The sequence below is a fragment of the Rhineura floridana genome, chromosome 3 (assembly GCF_030035675.1).
Source record: "Rhineura floridana isolate rRhiFlo1 chromosome 3, rRhiFlo1.hap2, whole genome shotgun sequence".
NCBI classification, from domain to species: domain Eukaryota; kingdom Metazoa; phylum Chordata; class Lepidosauria; order Squamata; family Rhineuridae; genus Rhineura; species Rhineura floridana.
The window spans coordinates 37,777,103-37,800,473 of NC_084482.1; the positions used below are offsets into that span (position 1 = coordinate 37,777,103).

Genomic DNA, 23,371 nt, shown 5'->3' on the forward strand with positions numbered 1-23,371 from the left:
CCAACTCCTGGTTCCAAGACTAACAGGTTTATTTTTTTAATTTTATTTTTATTATTTCTCACCTTTTCATTAAAAAAATGCAAAATGTTGCTTTGACCATTTGACTTTTTGACAAATCTTGTCAGGATATGGGAAGAAAGAGAACACAACAACCAATTGATTGAGAAATGGAGCTTGTTTATTAGCTAATTGGTGTAAAAAATACAAAACAAGATAGACCCATCCTCCTGCTAGGAACTCTATAAGCACAGTTGCACTGTGAACAAAATCATAAATAATAACTGACAAGCATAGTTTGGTTTTTTATATATGATTTTTTTATTGAATAGACCCTCTCCCTGCTTTCTGGCCTCTTTCCACCTGGTCTGGAAGGGTGGGGCCTTGCCTGACTGCAGCTGTAAAAGGTATCACTACCTGAAGATGCCAGAGACCACCTTGACTATGGGGTGTTGTTTAGGGGCTTCTGTTTGGGTAAAAGTTTGATTTCTGATGGTCGTTTTTTTGTTTTGCTGTTATTGGGATTATGCTTCTGTATTTTATTGTTGGATTTTATTAGGAATTATAAGGATGTATCAATTTATGTTTTTATGTTTTTGTTAACTTATTGACCCTTTGAATTTATTTCTTACAGTGAGTTGTGTAACTTTTTTTCTGTTCATGTTGTGAGCTGCCTTGTGCATAAATTGTTATGGAAAGGCAGCATACAAATAAACAGTGATGATGATGATGATGAAGAATCATTATTTTATTTTTATCAGAATATCAATATGATTTATATGAAAGTTCTACACCAAAGAAAAAGAAACCAAATGCACAGTTATAAGATGGGGGATACTTGACTCAGCAATACTACATACAAGAAGAATCTTGGGATTGTTGTTGATCACAGGCTCAATATGAGCCAACAGTGCGATGCAGCTGCAAAAACAGCAAATGCAAATGCTATTTTTAACAGAAATATAGTTTTCAAACTGCATGAAATACTAGTTAGGCCTCATCTTGAGTACTGAGTCCAGTTCTGGACACTGCACTTTAAGAAGGATGCAGACAAACTGGAACAGGTTTAGATGAGGGCAACAAGGATGATCAGGGTACTGGAAATATAGCCCTCTGAGGAGAGACTGAAAGAACTGGCATGTTCAGCTTTCAGAAGACTGAGAGGAGATATGATAGCACTCTTCAAGTACTTGAAACAGAGGAGGGCCAGGATCTCTTCTCAATCATCCCGGAGTGCAGGACACAGAGACCAAGTTACCAGAAGCTAGATTTTGGCTGAACATCAGAAAAACGTCCTAACTGTTAGAGCAATACAACAGTAGAACCAATTACCGAGGGAGGTGGTGGACTCTTAACACTGCTGACATTCAAGAGGCAGCTGGATAGCCATCTGTCGGTTATGCTTTACCTTGGATTCTTGCTTTAAGCAGAGGGTTGGACTCAGTGGCCTTATAAGCCCCTTTTAACTCTACTATTCTATGATTCCATGAATGTATAGACTGCATGTTGTACAAAATATATCGTGAAAAACCTTCAATAAAAATATCTCTCTTTTTTTTTTAAATGCCCAGTGTTGCTGCTGGATCTCTTAAAACCAGGTCCGGAATGAAAGACAGTCAGAAAGAGGCCACTGGGTGATTTTCAAATAAATGGCAGCTCACATGCTGAGGTGCCAGCACAGGAGGCAAGTTTAGGGGGGTGGGAAGTAATGTTTATATATATATGAAGAACTAGCTTCTAAACACTCCAAAAATCTGCTAACATCAATGGGACTTCAGCATACACATATTAACCAGCAACTCACCCTTTTATGCCCATTAAAAGATATATAAAACAGAAACCATTTTTGAACACCTAGCCCATAAAATCTTATTTAAGTGAAAAGTTTATGCATGGTAAAGGAGTCACAGTTAAAATCTATGTTTGTCTAACCACAAAGAGTTTTGTGGCGGATTTATTGGGGCATAAACTTTCATGGATGCATGAAGTGCTGTGTGCTCGCACATACATACGGGCATAGAGAAATATACAGTAATACCTCAGTTAACCAATCCTCCAGGAAAGAAGCTCCTTTTAACCAAGTCTTTTTTGGGTGCAAGGGAATGGGGAGGATGCACACTCTGACATAGAATGTGGCTCCTTGTCCCCTAGTTTGTGGCTGCTGCAGGCAGCTCTTTCATGCATGGCTGGAATGGCACTCCTTGCCAGGTGCTTTGGGTGCCCTGGAAGCACTGTTGACTGCAGACACATCTGCTCGAGTGCGGGGAAGGATGGCAGAGAGACCAAGCACAGGGGTGCGGTGGCTGCCCTTTGCCCACTGATTGAGTGTACAGAGAGGAAAACTGCTCAAGCTTTAGATTGCTATAGCAAGATGCTATCTGAGAAACGAAAAAAGGCAAGGCAGGCATCCTGGATGTGTTTTGGAAGAAGCCTTCAGGGGGTCTGTATGCAAGACTTACCTGACCTGGTTGTTTCATTTCAGACATGCGTATTGTTACTCTTGAAAAAAAGTTTGCTGAAATACGTTGGACTGCTCTTCTTTTTTGTGGTGTAGGAACCTATCCCTGTTCCTTCCATGTTATTCCTACCTCTGGTACCAAAGTTTCTGTTAAAGATGTAATGTCCAGGAACCAATGGCCATGAAATCCAACAAGTACAGACTGTGAACATTTCTATGCAAAGCTCACATGTATGGATAATACCCATCAATTACAACCGCTATGTTAATTAACACCTATTGTGTGAAAGAAGAAACCATTGCCTCAATTCAGGCCTAATTTAATAGGATCAAACTTAATGTTAATACTCTTATGTAAACTGATTGTTTCTCTGTAATATCTGGCTCATCTGTGTATAACTGTTGCAATTTATCTGGAATTCTTTGGATTGGGAGCTACAAATAAAAGTGGATGAATGTGTCTACTAGTCATTTTGAACCTACTTCCATTTCAAGGCTTGGCAATCACACTGTTAATCTGTGTTAGCATTTAATAGATGAATAGACTTTAACTTGGCTTTTAATCTGATTGGAGCTGTCCCTAGCTGAAGGTGTCCAGCGGTGAAAATGTAAACAATCAATGTAAAATAAATGCAACAATTAAAACAACAAGAATTAAAAAAAACAAAAAACTAAAAGGTCAACCCTAAAATCACCTTCCACAAAACAGTACTAAATACAGCATGATGATATTATCTATTAAAAGTTCAGGAGAATGATACAGTCTTTACCCAGCACCTAACGATTAATAAAGTATACACACAGGAAGGGGGCAGCATTTCATGATCTGAATGCGAATACCAAGAAGGCCTTCCCTTCAGTTCTGAAGGCCCTACTAAAAACCTTCATAAATGTGCAGGTTGATTTGGGATCAGGTGGCCCCTCGGATACCCTGGTCCCGAGACATATAGGACTTTATGAGACCAAAAAAGCAGTAATTGTAGGCTGCAATCTCAACAACACCTACTAGGGAGAAAGCCCCACTGGAGACAGTGGGACTTACTTCTAAGTAAATGTGTGTAGGGTTGCACTGCAAATTCCGCACAGAAACATTCAGATTTTGGTTGTCTTGGCTGTGATATTTGTATTTGGTCAACCTGATGCTTAAAAAAGCAGGATGCAAACTTTGACTGTGTCAAGAGCCACTAGTTATTCCAAAGATCTGTATTGGCTCTCTTGTTTGGTTACCTGTCCTATGGAGCCAACGTAAGCTGCCTTATACCAGTCAGTCCATCTTGCTCAGTATTGTCTACTCTGACTGGCAGAGGCTCTCCAGGGTTTCAGTCAGTGAGTCTCTCCCAGCCTTACCTAAGAGATGCTACAGATTGAGCCTGAGACTTTCTACATGCAAAGCAGATTTCCTACCCACTGACATATGCATACAATAGTAAGCCATAAATAAGAGGTTGATTTATTGTTCTCCCTATTTGCATCTTTTAGCTAACTGTTTAACTATTTGAGTGATCATATTATCAGCTCTTCTTGCAGAGAGGTCCATCCAACCGGACTCATTTCATAAACTTGTATTCTATTTCTGTACTTCACTTTTTATGCTGGTTTATTGTTTAGTTGTACCGTATTTTATATTTTTATTGATTGCTATAACATTTACACCCTACCTTTCCTTGGTGGCATACAAGGTTCTCCCCCTTCCCATTTTCTCCTCACAACAACCCGGCGAGGGAGATTAGAAAGAGCCTGCCAGGGGCCCAGAGCTTCATGGCTGAATGGGAACCCTGGTCTCCCAAGTCCTAGTCCAATAAACTAACCACTACACCACACTGGCTCTCTACTTGCACTTCGCACCCCTTAGAATTAATGTGATTTTTTTAAATTGAAGACTAAGCTGCTTTGAGGAGGATGTTCCTTTAAAAGCATAATATACATGTTTAAAAATGAAGTTTGGGTTAACTACAACAACAAAAAGCCCTTACGAATATGACTAGCCCTCTTGATTCAATCCTCTTTTTTGAAGATTTTTTAGCACCCGCATTCATACGACCCTTGGGCACGCCATAACAATAAGAAAAAAAAGTCTATTTGCATTGACTTCCCCATGGTTGGTAGTCTTCAGAACACGATGTGTGAATCGGTCACAGTGTAGATGACTTTAGCGCTGCGGGAAGGGAGGGGCACACTATTACTACGGGAATCATAGATACCTACAGCTATCACCACTAGGGGGCTCTCTCCCCCTTTATTGGAGCTGAAAGGGAGCAAGACAGAAGGGGGGAGGAATTCTCCTGATCTGAATGCTCAGATCGCAGCAACGGGGGGGGGTGGAAGAGAAGAGAGATTGAGGGGGGGGGAAATACTGGAAACACGAAGGTTGTGTGAAAATTTTTGCCGGAGGGAGATTGGGATTCCAAGGCGACGCTCCCGTAGATTCCTCGCGGATCATGCAATCCCTGTCTGAGAGGATCGGGGAATGGGAGGCGGTCCATTCTTTTGGATGGCTGCTCTGCCCTGTAAATCTGCCAGGCGAAATTGCACCATCAGAGCGGTCTAACTTCAGTGGGTGGGGACCAGGGTGCTTCCTTAAACAGGCAGGAGAATGAGCGAGCGAAGGGAAGCAGGCAGCGCCGCGATCCTCCTTCTTGGGCGACTGCTATTGCTGCTGCTACGGCCGCCGTCGTTGACGTTGCCGCCGCTGCTATTCCCCAGCCCAGCTGCAGCTCTCGCTCCTGGATGTGTCATCTAACACGTGGGGCTGTCCTTGCGCCGCGAAAACTTTCGAGGGATACTTGCTTCCAACTTGGACACACGCGTTCGGTGACATCGGAACGGCAGGGAGGCCGGGCGGTGGAGGTGGTGAAATCTTCGTTCCGGTGCACGGATCCGGCCGCCTCTTTCCAGATGGGGGTGCCTCTGCCTGGTTCCCTTTCCGTTTGCTTTTGGAATTCCGCTCCCACGTTTCAAACCGTCTGTATTCTGGACATTTCCCCCCCTCCCCCTCTTCTTAACATGGGAAATGTTGCAAATGTGTCTTTTAACGAATGGGCTCTAATTTTTTCTGAGGGGTGGGCGTCTTCCTCCCCCACACCTCCCCCCCCTTCGTTTTTTTTCTCCACTTTAGTTCAAGAAGACCTGGAAAGGACCAGGAAAGCCAAACGATTTAAACCAAGAATTCACTTCGTTCGCTTGCCCCTGACATAAGGTAAGTGGGGAGGGGCGGGTGGGAGAAGAGGCCAACTACGCACGCGTGCGGTGTGTGTGTGTGTGTTAAACTTTTTAGCACAGTTCGTTTCAAGAGCTTGATCAATTTCACCTCCTGATTGTCTATTTCACCAGAGCGGAAAGCTGACTGAGGTCGCGTCCCTTTAGAATGGTTGAGAACAATCGTGTACACAATCAGATGATCAATCTGAGCTGGTGAACGCACGGACACATCTAGGGTTGGTGTCTCGTCGGTATGCTCGTAGTGGGCAGGGCAGCCTCTTGCTTTGCTGGCTGAGGGCTAACCTGCAGTCGGATGGCGTGGAGGACGCAGGTCTTCCTTTCAGAAGCAAAAAGCCCTTTTTAGAAATGCTCGCCCACTCTCTGTTGCAATGTATCGCTCGACTCTGGCGAAGTGCCCGTGTCAATGCAATTTTTAAAAGCGCATTTCCGAAACCGGGAGAAGCTAGTTAAAAATTAGCATGCGTTCGGCTTTTAAACAGAACAATAGCAAAGTCCTGAAACTGGCAGTTGGTTAATTTCAGGATGACCTGCAACATCAGTTGTGCGGCCGGAGTTTTGAACCAGTTTCTTGATCGTAATATCTGGGATCTTTCTGTCTTGTTGTCTGGCTTTCAGTCGTTTTAAAAGAAAGAAAGCAAAAATCCTATTTTAAGTCCTGGAGAAACGTCTTGTGTGACCGATCGAGTGGACGATAATATGGGAGTTTGGGGCTGGGTCTTTGCGGGCGAGATGAGAAGTTTCTGCCTTCAACTGGCCTACAAAGTCCCAGTTCTCGGCTCCTAACGTTGCGGTGCTGCTGCTGTTGAGCCACCACCCTGCGGGAAGGGGGAGGATCCTGCTCCCAGCGGCTGAAAGCTTAAACGTGGGGAGACGAAAGGAGCCTCGCAATATTATAAGCTGGATAGGGGTGGGATGGGGGTTAAATTCCTCTAGTGCCTCTTTCCGAATGCAGATCTCAAGACAAGGTCTCCCCAAAGCTTACAATGGGAGGGCGTGCTTGCCGCCGCCGCCCCCCACAATATGCGGGCGGGTACATTGATCAAGGGCATGATCCAGCCATCGTTAAGCTCTTTTAAGATCCCTTTTATTTTAGTGGAAAAATTAAGCTGATGCTCAGTGCGGCTTCATGGTACTTCATTTTGACTTGAACGTGTCCAAGTTTAACAAATTGTCGTAGCTGTACAGAACATCCCAAAACCAACCTGCAAAAACAACATAGAAATAAAAGATATATGAACAAATGCCAATTTTCAGAGGTTATACTTTCAAAAAAATAAAAATTAAATGTTAAATTTAAAACCTAAACAGACACCAGACCTGTTCTTTGCTCTCTAATTTACCATTGGAAATATTCTGTATGCGATCAACTTGGTATTAATCACTGTCAGTTTAAAGTTTGTTGTTGTTTTCTGCTGAAACTGGTTTCTCCATGCTCATGTGAAAAGATATTTATGTCTCCCAAATCTGCAAGTCATGCTAATCAAATCTGGTTCAAGGCCTTAATCTAAATCTTTATTTTCCCTAGGCTATTTCACACACACACACACACACACACACACACACACACACACACACACACACACACACACACACACACACACACACACCCCCTTTTTTTTTAAAAAAAAACACTTCTGTGATTACAAAAAGAAAATAGAGAATACATGCTACATATTTTGCTTCCATATAGTTCTTTTGACTTTTAAAAAAATCAGCAATGGGCTGGTGATTTGCATTTCTATGCCCAAAAATATTAGGCCATCATAATTTCATATATTAGCTATGATACTGATTATTGTATTGAGAGATGTGTGTGTGTGTGTGTGTGTGTATGTATATATGTGTGTGTGTATATGTGTGTATATATATATATATATATATATAATGTGCCAATTTAAAACAAAAACAACACTCACCCGTCATTACTATAATATAATTAAATTGCATATTTTAAAGATGGTCTTGTATGATTTGATTAATATTGTAAATATAACTTTTAAAAAATATGCGACCTATATTCATTATGATGGTGGCTCTTTGCGTATGTGGTGCTATTTGGAAAGTCTTTAACTAAAATGCCGTTATAGGCATATTTAATTGCTAGAGAGGAAAGGGATAGTATCCGTGCGTGCTGCGTCTATGCATGTTACTCAGAAGGAAGCCTCGTTGAGTTCAGTAGGAACATGTAATTGTGCATAGGACTGTTGCCTTTAAAAGTCTCTTTCCGAATTTTAACCCTGAAGAACAGGCTATAAATCAACATGATTAATTATTCTTGCCATAACTAACGTGGACTTTATGGTATACTTATCTGAAATCACATGACATTTAACTATATTATAGCTTGCTCTTTTGTACATAAATCTTTTGCAGATAAATAAAAAATAAAATCTGTTCCCAAGGTGGGCCCCCCATATCCCCTCTTCAATCAAATGTTTTAAAGGAAGACTTCTTTTAAAACGATCTTGATTATTTTTCATCTTCTTATATCTTTACAGCCAATGAAAACATCACAGCCCCTTCCCCCTTCTTTGAACTCCATGTTCAGATAATACAACTGATCAAATTTGTGTCCATCTGTTAATTAGATTTAAGCTCATATGGTATATTATTCACTCATGCGTATACCGCAATTCACAAATAAAACAAAATTAGTCTTTCTATGGGTTTTTAAAAACTTGTCCTCATTTATGCATCTAACTGTTGATTTATTGCAAGTATATATATATTTGGGTAAATAGTCTTAAACATAAGTCCCAGCCAACTCAAGACAGCCATTTATTGTTATTATTTTTTGCTAAGGAACAGGATATAAATTTAAATAATAAATAATATAAATAAAGTTAGCTTGCAGAGGGTGAAGCCCACTGGGTGTTGGGGATATGTTAAGATTTTTTTTTTTAAAGGCTGAGATCAGGCCAAGGAACCATAAGCACGTCCTCCTGAATTAAGAAACCACCAATGTGACTTTAAGTGGATGTATTTGGAGGACTGTGTCACTGAAATCAGGGGAATTTATTTCCAAGTGATGCATCGGCTTAGGATCAAGGTGCCAGTTTTTTATCCACACTGGAATTTAACATGCTTGTAACAAAATTATGTCAAATGATTCAAAGGTCAACTAGATACAATTTCTACACTTTTTTGTTTGATTCTAAAGAGCTCCACTTTGCAACTATACTTTTCGAATAACTCTTATTAAGGTACAAACATTTTATAACATTTCTATTATTACTTTTTCAGATAAAGAATTTCAAATTGCTTTTAAGAATTGCCATATATCTGGCAGCTGGGTCAGTGCATATGTACTTGGAAGAAAATCCCACTTTATTCAATGAGACTTGATCCCTAGTCATTGCACACAGAATTGCAGACCTGCTGTCCAGTTCTATGCATTCTTAATTGGAAATAAATCCCACTGTATTCATTAGGGCTTGCTCCCAGATAAGTATGCAAGATACAATCTTATATGTGTTTAGGCTGCAATCTTAAAACCCACATACCGGGGAATAAACCCCACCAAATTCAATAGGATTTTCTTCTGAGTAGACATGGTTAGGATTGTGCTATTACTTTGGAATAAGCCCTGCTGAATTCAGTGGGAATTAACTTATAAACATTTTTTTTTTAAAAAAGTTACTTTGCTAGCTAAGACTCAGAAATATAAATTTGTGATTGTTTATAAATCTTGTTTATTAGCTGCCTATCACCAGATGGAAAGGCAGTATATAAATTTACTTAAATAAATAAAATTAGAAAGTATATCAATCCTAAACCTACTCACTGCCAAAGTGGTATAGAAATCTATATTTTGTGTCTGAAACCTAAATAATTTCATGCAAATAATCTTATTAATGTCAACAAAAAAGAACTTCAAAGTAGTATCAGCCTACTTTTGTGACATAATGAATCTAACTGAAATAATATGTGTCTAGCACAGAGTGTAAATAAAATAGTTGCATACTGCATACATTTCAAAAGGATCCTCTAAAATGGTCTAGGCAAGGATACATTCCAATGTGTACGAAATACTATTTCCATTCATAATCTCCAGCTTGGCATACAGGAAAATGACAGTTACTGTTCTGTCCAAAATAGCCAGCTAGCCTTGTAGCAAAATAATAATTTAAACTTCCCCCCCCCATCTGTTTCTCTTGCTCTCTTTTCCCTGATTAGTTTTGTTGCTTAAGCTTTAACACATACGTGAAGCAGATGTGCAAACAGACAGCCAGTTTTGGGGATGGATGTGGGGGTGGAGGAAGGAAACATCATCAGTTGGTGCCACTTTTGTCCTAATGCCTCCAAAAGTGTTGATTCTATATTCTATTTAGATCTATAAGAATGACTACCATTTCCTATAGTAGGACTCCTATTGTGCTCATGCTGTGGTTACAGAATGGGGAAAAGATGTCTTTTTAAGAGTGCCACTTCTTTTGGTAGACTATTTAATCATCATCAACATCATCATCATCATCATAAGGGCATGATCTAGCACACAGTTGCACATGCTTATGTTTCTGTTAAAAGCAACTGTAAATGTTTACTGGGCTGCAGTGCAATACACCAATCAGTGGAGTTGTCAAGGCAGGACTTTAGGGCAGAGGTCAAGGGCCCCAATCAGCAGAATGAGCAGGAGGGTCCCCCAAATGCAGCAGGACTGTCTTACCACATTTTGAAATACATTAAGTAATACACATGATCATCTAAAGGAGAGGGGTGCGCCTAAGACAATGAAGTCCAGAGTCTAAGTTGCCTAACTGCACCACTGACAACAATCCAGAGTTCTGTTTGTACACTGGCTGCCTGAATACACGCAGGCCCACTGATTTCAGTGGAGAGTGTGTGGCTGAGGGCCAAAATATACTTGATGCAGAAGAGCCTTGACTAACAGAGCAATGCTATACATGTCTACTCAGAAGTAAAATCCATTGACTTATCCTCAGGTAACTGTGTATAGGATTGTAGCCTGCCTGAAGCATGCATATTTACTTGGGAGTAAGCCCTTTTGAGTTCAGTGGCACAACTTCTGAATAAACACGAACAGGATTTAACTACAAATTTCATCATTATTTTTAACCTCATTGGCAGCACCGGAAATATCTATATATAATGGGGGGGGGGTCATAGAAGGGGCACTTTGCATTTCCAGAGATGGCAGGAGAAGCTTTGTCCCTTATGTTTATTAGATTTCTGAAAGAGGAATAATGGTGTTTCCCTTGAAAACACCCATTCTCACAATATATTTTCTCAGAAACATTGATGGAATTAAGCATGCGTATGATTGCAGCTTCATTTTCAATGTCCAGTTTATGAGTCAGTTATAATTTGGTTTGTGAAAAGTGCCTTTCCCTGAAGTAACTACAGGAGTAATGGAGGTGGGTGGGTGCGCTTGTACACTTTCTATATCCCCTATGTTAAACTTTAAAGCAGTCTTTGGGGGCTCTGATTTTGATCAGAGCCATGATGCTGCAGTTTAACTCATTCCCCCTCCATGCTGTTTTCCCAATCTAAATCACCCCTTCACCCAAACTACTATTAAAACAAAAAGACAGGCACCACACATTGAGTCCCCTCACTGCGGGGGGGGGGGGAATTATGTTCATTTGGAGTGAAGTCACTGAGAATGAGAGAACTTCATGTACATACCATCACTTCCATCACTGGATCAGGCCATTTATGTGTCTATACACAGCATTATGATGCGCACACGCCCCTTCACCACTGCTCTCTCTGATGGTGAAGCTGTAAAACATATACATCTGACACACAAGGCATTTTCCTGCCAGGTGCCCCTTACTGGAAGGGGTGTTTAATATTTTGCTGAAGCGTCACCATTTCTGAAATCATGGTCTCTCATAGAATGCAGAGGGCTTTTTCTATTTATTTATTTATTTATTTGAAACACTCCTCCTTTCCCTCCCTGCCCCCTCCCCTGCCAAAAAGGCTGCCAGAACAGCTCACATGAGATCAGTGACACTGTCTGTGCTCCAGGCTGCCTTTTACTCTTGGAATCCCTGCCTGGCAATTTTCTCCTTCTATCAGTTTCACATAGGAACCTAACTGGATCCTGGTGGGGTTTTTTTTTTTTTTACAAAAAAACTTAAATCAGACAAGATGAAAACTTTGGGAGAGCAATACAGATTTCTGTTTAAGAACGAAAAGCTCTCTGCTTCTGAACACAGGTTGCATTCCTTTTTCTCAGATAAAATACTTCGGGGCTTCCCTCTCTTTTAAACCAACTGTGGCTTCTGTTTCCAAATGCTACGTGATATCATCATTGTATTCACTGATTGCAGCAAAAGCAACAGAGAATCTGGTAGCACTTTAAAGACTTAAGGCTGAGATCCAACATTGTGCATGTGACAGGATCTCCCTTCCTCCCCTCCCACCTGCATCTCCTCGTGCCCCTCATCTGCTGTGAAGAGTCCCCCAATTCTCTGGAGCACATTTTTTGGAGCAGGGAGCTTCAGGGAGAGGGCAGGAAAGGTCCATCTTTTTTGCACACGAGGAAGCTCAATGTGCAAGTGGGATACCACAATTGGCTGTCACCCTAGCAATTTTTATTCTGGCATAAGCTTTGTGGACTACAGTCCACTTCATCAAATACATGAAGTGTTATTCTGGGTTGCAGGTATATGGTTTGGGGACGACGACTGTAAACAGCAAGGTTAGAAGGAAATAAAAGGTAGATGAGGACAGATGGGGATAATTGTGTATTGTGTCATTAACAATAGTCATAGGAACATAGTAAGCTGCTTTATACTGAGTCAGACCATTGGTCTATCTGGCTCAATATTGTCTACACTGACTGGCAGCAGCTCTCCAGGATCTCCAGCAGGGATCTCTCTCAGCCCTACCCGGAGATGCCGGGGACTGAACTTTGAACCTTCTGCATGCAAGACAGGTGCTCTATCACTGAGCTACGGCCCTTCCGCTAAACTAGTTGCTGTTTACAACACAGATAGCCTGGCACTGGTGTGATTTAAAAAATCTGTGTGTTATTAAAAAAAAAACACCCAAAAGCAACTTTTCCCCTCGATTCAATCCACACGTGACAGCACTGAACCATTTGATGAATTATATCTTTCATATTGTAGGCTTCTTTTGAAGTTCCTTTGGCCATCTTAAGGTCAATTATACAGAATGTCCTGAGAGGTGAAATGTTTCCCCCCCCCCAGTTTTAATCTTTCTTTTCATTCATGGTATTTGTATTTTAAACATAATGTCTCTTTTTATTCAAGTGTCTTGGGATAGTTAAAATGTTTTTATTCGTAATGCACTTTCCTTTGGTACACTTTGGTTGCTTACAACGCTTCAGAGTTTCACTACTCAAAATACTTTTAAAAACACTCTTTATACATGGGCTACATGTGTTATATATCACGAGCTTACTTATCTGTGTGGCCTGCAAATGTTTGGACAAAAGAGAATGCTCTTTCTATTCAGTAAAATTGACATACAGAGAAGGTGCCGAAGGAAATCTGTAAACATACAATGGGGCACCATTCCACCCTTTATGCAGCGATAGTGCTTGCCATGGCTGAAGTGGTGTTACGTTAGCATTTTCAGGAGTCAGCCCTACAAAGTGTAAAAGGGAGATGTGCATTTCCAAACACAGGGACTATAGTCTATGGCTTGGTGGTAGAGAACATATAGAAGATCCTGGGTTCAATCCCTGCTATCTGTCCGTTAAACAAGGATCAGGTGATCCCAAAGAATATCTGTCCGGGAGCTGTTGCCTGCCAGAGTAGACCTAGGCCGGGGAATGTGGCCCTCCAGATGTTGTTGGACGACAACTCCCATCATCCCTGAGGCCGGGGCGGATGGAAGACAGAGTCCAACTACATCTGGAAGGCTACGGGTTTCCCCACCCCTGGAGTAAACAATACTAGGCTAGACCAGCCTTTCCTAAAGTGGTGCCCTCCAGTTGTTGGACTCCAACTCCCATCAGCCGCAACCAGCATGGGAGTCCCATAGTCTGGAGAGCACCACGTTGGAGAGAGATGGACTATATTGACTGACCTGGTGGAAAACAGCTTCCCGTCTCTGTATTTTTATGCTTATTGAAGAAAACCCAAGGTAACATTGGTGTAGATAATGTAACTGCAAAGCATCTTTGCCCTTTATGAGGCAAACATAGACTGGGCCAGGGTTCCCAGATCTGCACGCAAGGGTGTTTAACTCCGCATGTTGTTCCTAATTTATATACCTTCTATGAGAAATATCAGTAGAACACCAGGACACATGCAACAATCATGTCTCCCTTGTAAACTGCAGAGCCATCTTGGGAAGGTCACGTTTTTGGACCAACTTGTTTTCAGTATGTTGAGTCACGCAGGACCCTTCCTCAGTTTGTATATTTTTGAAAGGGGGAGTTTCAAAAGCAGAGTGGCACGGTACTGGCAATTTCTCCTTTAGCCATGCAGAAGCCTTGGGCGTGCTGAAGGGGGAGCTCTCTGGACTGAGGCATAGATCTGAAGGGTCTCTTGTAAAATGTGTTATGGAGAAGTAGCATTCTAAAAGAGAAAGAGAGCCATTCATTGTAGTCAGTGTTATGGTGATGCTGAAAATAAAGGGCATGTCTTAAAAATCAAGGCCTATCACCAGGCCTTCATTTAAAATGGGGTATACTATGGCCCTAGTATGGCGGAAGTGACACCTTTTGATATGGAGGCCTTTCTCCCTAATCCTTAAATTGAGGTGAGATTTGGCACAGAGAGGGGGCTGGTTGTGGTTAGGGTGGCCACTTATGCATCATTGAAAAAGAGGACACCAATTTGCCTAAAATTTGAATTTGTTAATTTATATGTAGAGCTGCAAATTTAGAAATAATCACTGCAAGTTAAACAGAAATAGAATATATCTCACCACAATTGCGTGCCTGCTCCGTTTGCTGTCCATCCAGGTGTTAATTGCAATGTCAAGACCCTCCCTCTTCTCCTTTCTTAGGGTTCTTTTTCTTTAAAGTTGAATTGGCCCAGACAGCCCTTCAGAGAGAGGACTGTCCTCTGCAAAGTAGGCCACTTGGCCACCCTAGGTGTTCAATAGGGCTACCAGCTGATCAGAAGAAGAAGAAGAAATGTGCTTTTTAACTGGCATCTTGATGTGCAGGAATCAGCAGGGAAGCTCTTCAGAGACCGGAGACACACGGTTGTCAGTGCTTCATGTCTACACATCAAGCTGCTGTTAAAAGCACCAGTTGCAGGGGCCAGCTGAAAAATGGCCAGCCCTATTACTCAGCACCAGTTCAGAGATAGCAGACAACTCCTTCAGACTGAGACAGCAAGCTGAGCACCCTCATTGGCAGAGCCACATGGCACACATGGAGTCTGACCCAATGCATGTACAATGACAGAAGCAGGGGAGCGGGGTTAGTCTACAGGTAATAGCTGAAATATGTGCTGTTTGAGCTCATGCAAACACTGCCATTGGGGCAGTGGTGCCCTTTGAACCTTGGCTGCATAAGGACAAATGATCCTCCCTCCCCAATCCCCAGCCATGTACACATGGAGGAGTTTTCAAATATAACATTTCCTCCATGCAGGAAATGCACTCTGCTCATGCTCAAGTGACTCCTGAAACTAATTTGATTAGGCTGCTATCTTTTGTTTTCAAAACTCTAGCAGTTCAGCTTGATTGCCTCAGTGAATGTGTACAAGTTGCCTTTTCCTCGTAGCAATTAAAAAACAAACAAACCAGAACTAATTGCAAATGCCTCTGAGCTTGTGTAAGAACTCTTTCCCTTCTTCCAAGAAACAGTTTAAAGAAACAAAAGTCAATATAGGATGCCTCTGAGCATGTGCAAAGTGCATCCTGAAGGTACCATATTTCTTTTCTTAGTGCATTTGCAGAGCTTGGAAAAGTTACTTTTTTGAACTACAACTCCCATCAGCCCCAGCCAGCATGGCCACTGGATTGGGCTGATGAGAGTTGTAGTTCAAAAAAGTAACTTTTCCAAGCTCTGATTTTGGGAGTGTGTGGAGAGGAAATAACAGAACCACTAACCTAGGTTTGTATTCAACTAATACATTTAAAGCACATCCAACACACATTTAAAGCATGTGACTCCCCCTCCCCAAATCTTTGGAACATTGATCTCGCCTTCACAGAGCTACAAATTCCCAGCACCCTTAACAAATGACACTTCCCATGATTTTGGGGGGAGGGAAGTCACATGCCTTAAGTGTGCATTGGATGTCCAATATAAAGTGTGGTGCTGCCCCTACTTAGAGTAGACCCATTAAAATTAATAAACCTCAGTTAGTCATGTCTATTAACTTTAATAGGTCTACTCTGGGTGGGGCTAGCACTGAATACCACCCCAAATCCACACACACCCCAGTTCTACATCCTCTTGTGCTGGCAATAGGATTAAATTTTGGTAAGACTAGGGCAATTCTCCCCAACTGACAGCTGGTACTGGCTCTACCGATGTTGGGCAGTGGCTTCTGGAGCGGTTGGATCAGAAAAAGGCTACAAACATTACAGACAAAGTAATTTCCCCCCTCCCATGGTGCAGCATCCCTTTGGCCTCCTTGGGCAAGCTGGGCAGCCACAGACTAGCTCATTAGGAAATTTCCCTGCAGGCCTAGCTTGTTCACAAACATGTTCTGCCTTGTCATTACTCCACTTGTTAAACAGATGCCAGACCTAAGTCCTGGTTTTCCCTATCTCCAATTAAGCCCTCTCTATCTCCTACAACAAGGGATTCCTTGAGATAAGGGTGCAACCCCTGAGTCCTTGGGCCGGACTGAGAACGAAATCTAAATAAACAAATCACCTTGTGATACTGCATTTTTCTCCATGCTAGAGCCTTTACGCAACCCAGTCCTAGTTGCAACCCCCGTCCCTGTCTCACCGTTCCTGCAGGCTGTTTGATGGGCGCTTTCTTCATTCTCTCTGCACCAGCCAGCATAATCAGGCTAATGGCTATGGTAGGTGTTTCACAGACTGAACAGAAGTCCCACTGTGTTACCTGGGAGTAAGACCCATTGAAGCATGCATGTACACTTTCCTGGGAGTCTCGTTGAGCTCAATGGGACTTATTTCTGAGCTGACAAACATCAGATTATAGTGTTAGCATTTTTAGATTTGTACCAGAGGATTCTGTCCCCCTACTCACTTTGCTCTCCAACCCCCACCCCCAAAACCACACACCCCAGGCACCCCCAAACACACACACAGAGAGACTCCAACGCACACACTTGCAAATGCACCCCTCAGGGACTCGCAAGTGCCCTCCCAGATGCCCCACTCCACTTGCCAATCCTCCTCACGATTGACCCCAGTGCCTCTCGGTGTTGGCACATGCCAGCTGCCATGGGCCCGCTAATGTGTCTTGCTTGTTCTTGCACTGCATTGCTGCCCCTGCTGCTTGCCCCACACCACTGCTTGCCCCTTGACAAATGGCAACACTGCGCAGCTCCGTACAGCACACCTAGGCTGCCCCCCCCACCTAGGGCCTATGTCTTACCCAGGCTGCAGCCACCTCCACTTGCCCCCCAGACACTTGCCTGCTCACTTCATGGCTGCCCACACACCTCACTTGCTCGCCCACCCCATAGCCGCCCACTTACCTTGCCCGTCCCACACCTGGCCTCTCCGCTCACTTGGTCATCCACCTCCATGCCAGCCATCCTTGCGTCCCTTACACCCTCACCTCACTTGTCACCGTGCTGCTCCACCCCCCGCCCCCACATGGTGCAGCGTGACGGCTTAGGAAAATATTATAGCGTTAGATAATGGAATGGCTTCTTGCATAGCAACAGTATGAGCGAATGGCTTGGACACGAAAAAGTGTCAGCTTTAAAAAGGTTTCATGTTTATTTATTTATTTCAATACAAACTGGGCATTCTACCCCTTTCTTGGTCCAGTGTGAGTCACCTCTGTCAGTACTGTTAGTGTGGCACAGGAAGTGGGATTGAACCTTGTGTGAATCAACTATATCAAGCGTTAGCCAGCATGGTTCCCCTCCCCCCATGGGTTGCTGGACAACAACTCTCATTGCCACTGACCATTGGATATGCTGACCGGAGCGTAACAACATCTGGAGAGCACTATGTTGGCTACCTGTGGACTATAGGACTAGCCAATGTGAGCATTTACAATGGCAATACGGATGTTGGAAATGCAAAACCCAGCTGAAACATTGCTTCTGTGGTTCTATGGTGTTTGACAACAGCATCAACTTTTATCGGATAGTCGTTTCAGTGGCTCTGATTCAGTTGTGTAGCAGCCATCACTTTGGAGAGAGTATCAAAATCTAATCTAATCTAATCTAATTGGTTTTAACATCTCAATAGTTTAATTCTGTTTTAATGCTGATTTTTATATGTTTATATGTTTTATATGTTTATATGTTCTTAATGATATTTTCCTACTTTTATCTGGAAGCCGCCTTGAGTTCCAGTTTGGAAAAAGGGCGGGGTATAAATAAAGATGATGATAATAATATAATAATAATAATACAATTTTATTTGTGAGTCGCCTATCTTGCCGAATTAACGGCCACTCTAGGCGACGTACATCAACATAATAAAATAAAAATACAATATAAAACCAATACAACCACACTCAATAATTAAACTAATCACCCCTCATACATTTAAGCAACAGCGTTAAAAACTAACCCACCCCAGCGATCCCGTAGGCCTGCCTGAACAGCCAAGTCTTCAAGGCTCGGCGGAAACCTATCAAGGAGGGGGCATGGCGAAGGTCGAAAGGAAGGGAATTCCAGAGGGTGGGGGCCACAATCGAAAATGCCCTCTCTCTGGTCCGCACCAACCTAGCTGTTTTAGCTGGCAGGACCGAGAAAAGGTCTTGTGTGGCTGATCTTGTCAGGCGGCATAATTGGTGATGCTGGAGGCGCTCCTTCAGATAAACTGGGCCGAAATCGTATAGGGCTTTAAAGGTCAACACCAGCACCTTGAATTGGGCCCAGTAAAAAACTAGTAACCAGTGTAGATCTACTAACACTGGTGTGATATGATCCCGGCGACGGCTGTTCTTAATCAAGCGTGCCGCCGCATTCTGTATCAGCTGTAATTTCTGGACCGTTTTCAAGGGCAACCCCACGTAGAGCACATTACAGTAGTCTAAGCGAGAGGAGACCAGGGCATGTATCACCCGATGATGATGATGATGATGATTATAATAATAAAATCTAGTCCACTCCTATTCCAAACAGCTGATTGGTGGTGTTGCAGATGAACCGCTTGAGGTTATGTGCATGCATTCTTGGCAGATAGACGTGGGGAGGAACTGCATGAATGCATCCATTTCCATTCACAGGCGCAGCAGAAGCATAGTGTGTGTATACTTCTACCTCTTAATTGGATCAGTACAAATGAGTCTCACGGGCAACTCTTCTCATTACAGTCTTCATAGACAAAGATAATCTCAGTACAGGGGGGGGAAATCTGTACTCCACTGATGCCCGATCAGTGTTCGCTGTGCCATGAGTACACAGAACTGAGTGCTCCATTTCTCAGTTCCCTCCATTGACAGAACTATAAAATAAAGGCAATGTGTCCATCCATAGACAGCAGGTTTGAAGCTAGCCAGTACAATACATGATTACAAGTCATATTTCAGCTCGTAATATATTGCCCACGTGCCCTTGAGAGTCCAGTTTGTGCAATCCATTTTGGAGCCTGTAGGAAGGCATATGTTTACATAGAGAAATGTATTGTGAAGTAGCCACAACCAGGCTGAAATTAGCCCTGACTAAAATCCCATTGAAACAAACAAATGAGTCTTGACTAGGAATGGGGGAGAAATTCGTTTTGGTTCACATTTAAAGCCAAATTGATCAAATTCACACTTTCTGAAACAATATGAAAAACAGAACACAGCCATCCTTCAAAATGTGCACTTATCCGAAATTTGTGATGCAGTTCTCCAACCAAAGAATGTTTTCAAAAATGCATATATTAGAGGAAATGTGCACAAAAATGAATATATTAGTGAAAATAACAAAGAAAAGTACATTATATTAGGAGGAATTGCTTGCAACAATGTGTACATTAGTCGAAACTGCATACAAAAAATGTGTTTATTAGGAGCAAATCACACTAAAATGCTGACGAATTTTCATGAGGACTTTTTAAAAAAAATCTCAAATTGCTCCAGAACTGAAGAATGGAAAAATGAGAAACTGAAAGAACCAGAATTGACAGACCTTTCCATTCCTAGTCCTGACTAATTCATTCCAAGGCTTTCAATAAGCTTAGTAACAGCTAACATTAGCTGGATCAGGACTGTTTATGAACAATTTCCATGACTAGAGCGACACTTCTTTCTAACTTCCACACTGACAGCAGTTGTTGCTGACTATATCTGGGATCACCCACTTCACACAATTTATTTCCCCAGTGCATGTATGCATACTCACTCAGTAGATGCTCAGGACTCTTCACACATTCATAACAACAAAAAGTCGCATTGGGGATTATATAATCCAGGGTAACCCCATGCTGGCAATAATTGCCAATCAAATTGCTTATCCTGGGCTCCTGCTAGGAGGAAGGGCGGGATATAAATCAAATAATAAATAAATAAATAACTAAATAAATCCTGATCTACTGAACATAAATCCTCATTAGACTGCTCATCTTTGTGCCTGGACAGAAGCTTCAGGTGTCAGTTTTAAATCTCCATGATTCTGAACAGCTTTGCCCAACAAACACTTAGCAAGGATTACTGGGTGAAATAATCCCACAGGGTGTGAGTAGTAGATTAAAATGGGTTAAATAAAAGCCATGAAGGATAAGGCTGTCAATGGCTATTAGCCATGGCTGGCTATGTTCTCCCTCCAATATTGGTATGCCTCTGTACATCAGTTGCTGGGGATTGCAAATGGGGAAGTTGAACTCATGTACTGCTTGCAAAATTCCCATGGGAACCTGGTTGGTCACTACAGGAACAGAATGTGGGACTGTTAGATGGCCCTTTGGCTTCATCCAGCAGGGCTCTTCTTATGTTCTTAGGACCTGCACATATTGTCCCTGAAAAGCGAAACACAGCCCACTAGCCTTGCAGCATAGCCCTCTCGGCATCCTCTCCTGTTTTTGCAGCCTGCCATCTATGAAAGCACCTGGCAGACCTCAGTGCATGATTGGTGGCCTATATTTGGCTTGATGGGACATAAGTTGGGCAGGTTGGCTTGAATGTCGACTGACAATCATAGGTGATCCCCCTGCCCCCATGCACAGCTAAAATTGGCTTTTTTTCTTAAACTGATGGCACTCTGTCATTTGCACTTAAAGTGGCCTTCATTCAGCAAGCTTGCAATTTTCTTTGTTTTTTGCTGTTCATAAAGGATTTTTGCATTGTTTTCCCTTCAAAACTGGACATTGCTTTTGCTAGTCTCCCCTTGCAGGTAGGCAGGCTCTCTTCAGCCGTCAGGATAGGCAGTTGCCTCATTAGAATGGTAGACTTTTGGGGAGAGGGCTGGCTTATTCTCTTCTCCCCACCTGCGCAAAACTTAAATTCTGTGTAGTTTTATTGTACTGCAAAGGTGACATTTCCAACATTCTGAAAGGATTGGTAAATATTTGGGAGGCCTGACTCATGGGATGCGGGGGGGGGGGAAGGACTGTATCTTATCGGTTATAAGACCTAAAACAAAACTATCAGCACAATAAGGGCTCAAATTAGCAGCAAGGAATGGACAGGGGGAGGAGGGGAAAGCTAGAGAATAAATTTGCCAGCTTACATGCCGTTGATGGAAGGAATGCATGGGGGAAATACAATATATTGAAATTTCCCAATGTTTCAAAACGGACCCTGGATCAGCTTGATAGGATTTTTATTTATTTATATGCAGGAATAATTCTGTAAAGCATAAAATCCCTGGAGCAAAGGGTGGGCGGATAGGCAAGAGATCAGCTGCATTGACTGAGAAATGCATTTAGCTAGTATTCCAGCTTGAATGCTCAGGCTTTGCATTTATTGGTCTTCCATGTCACAAAATCAACTCCCTTCTTACAACAACTGGTGTTTTCTTATGGAAGGCTCATATCACCTTTCAGCCCCTCCCCTGCTATTTACCAGAAGGTCTGATCATTGCTAATATGGCGGAGAAAGTGGAAGAGAGGTATTTGTAATGCAAATGAGCATCCTAGCTAACCCAATTGAAGTTTTAGTTAACCCTTTTACGTGATTGTGCCCCAAGGACACTGTCATTGTCCACTGGTGCAAAGTTTTGGGAGATATTTTAGATGGGAATAGCTTGGCCTGAGAGCTTGAATCTCCCATATGGAATATTTGTTAGATTTTTTCCCCTCCGGGTTTGCAGACTGACTGGATAAGACAGTGTACATGAGCATGTACAAAATACCAGGCCCCATGCGCCAGGCCCCATGTTAAATGCTTGATTTCAGCTCAAGGTCCAGAGAGTTTTAGAAATAGAAGGAACTGCAAGCTCACAAAATTGATCCTTCATGGCTGCTTATCTGTTTGTTTATTCATTTTGTTTGCTTAAATCACAGAACTTACAATAAATAATGCAGCAGAAAGAATGCTCTCCCCAAGGGGAGACATCTGGTGTCAGCATTACAATATTTTTTGTGCCAGTTTAAGACCTTCCTAATGGCCCAGGCACTTCAGATGATTTAGGTCTTTTTCTCCCTGAGGGCTGCATTCCCTAGAGTGCAGCCTTTCGGGGGCCACATGCCAGTGGAAAGAGAGAGCCAGAGGCAAAAAAAGTGGAGCAATGGATGTGCCTCTTACCTTTGTACAGCAGGCTGCATTCCAGCCATGCAAAAGTCAAAGATTTCTACATGTCCCCCCCCCCCACACACATACATACACTTTGCTAGTCTTCATCCAGTCAAGCAAGAGTCATGATCACAGTTCAGGGACACATGCCAGCCACGCAAAAGCACTTGAGGAGGGTGCAGAACAGGCCCAATGAGGGGTTTGGCCTGGGGAGGAGAGTCCCAAGGGCTAGATGGAGAATTCTGGGAGACCCCATTTGGCTCCCAGGCCCGAACTCCCCATTCCTGCTTGAGGTGAAACTTTAGCCGGAATTTAGCCTTCTCTGTTCCTCACTTTTATGTTTTTAGCCTGCCTTTTATCTTATTTGTTAATTTTTAAAATATTGTATTTACATTTTGTGGGAATAATTTTATTCACACTTTTATACACTGTCCTGGTCTCTTCTGATGAAAGGCAGTTGAGAGATTTTCAGTTTTAAAAAATGCAAGCCATCCAAATGACATTTCTTTCTGTGATGACTTGAACCTCTACATCAGCCTGCGCCAACCTGGCACCCTCCATGTTGGCCATACAGGCTGGAGTTGACAGAGGCAGGGCTGCAGCTCAGTGGCAGACCATCTGCTTTGCATGCAGAAGGTCCCGGGTTGAATCCCTGCTGTCTCCTTGGTGCTAAGTATCTGCTTTTGTGATCCGCCAAGTTCCCACCCTTGGAAGATACAAGCTTTTAAAATGCCGTAAGCTTCTTTCAAATTTATGGCACAATATGTGTTGTGTATGTGTGGCATGCTACATTAAAAAAATTATCTATTGCTGGTTTGCAATTTACTTTTTCATAAGAACTAGAGACTTGTTTTAGGTTCATGTGTGTGTGCTTTTTTTAAGTGCGATAAGAATCTAATAAAAACAAAGCGGCTCCTTATGTGCACAAAATCATCTCCCATCTGGAATGGCTTCCCCATTCATTTTAGCAGCAAGAG

The 23,371-nt window shown here is 42.5% G+C and overlaps 1 long non-coding RNA gene across 1 annotated transcript in view; it reads left to right on the plus strand.

The window, feature by feature from the left end:
- The first annotated feature begins 4,809 nt into the window (after positions 1-4,809).
- Positions 4,810-23,371, plus strand: part of LOC133379658 (uncharacterized) — a 60,881-nt gene continuing 42,319 nt past the window's right edge. The window contains exon 1 of the long non-coding RNA XR_009761235.1: positions 4,810-5,651. This is a non-coding gene — a long non-coding RNA (uncharacterized LOC133379658). The remainder of the gene's footprint in view (positions 5,652-23,371) is intronic.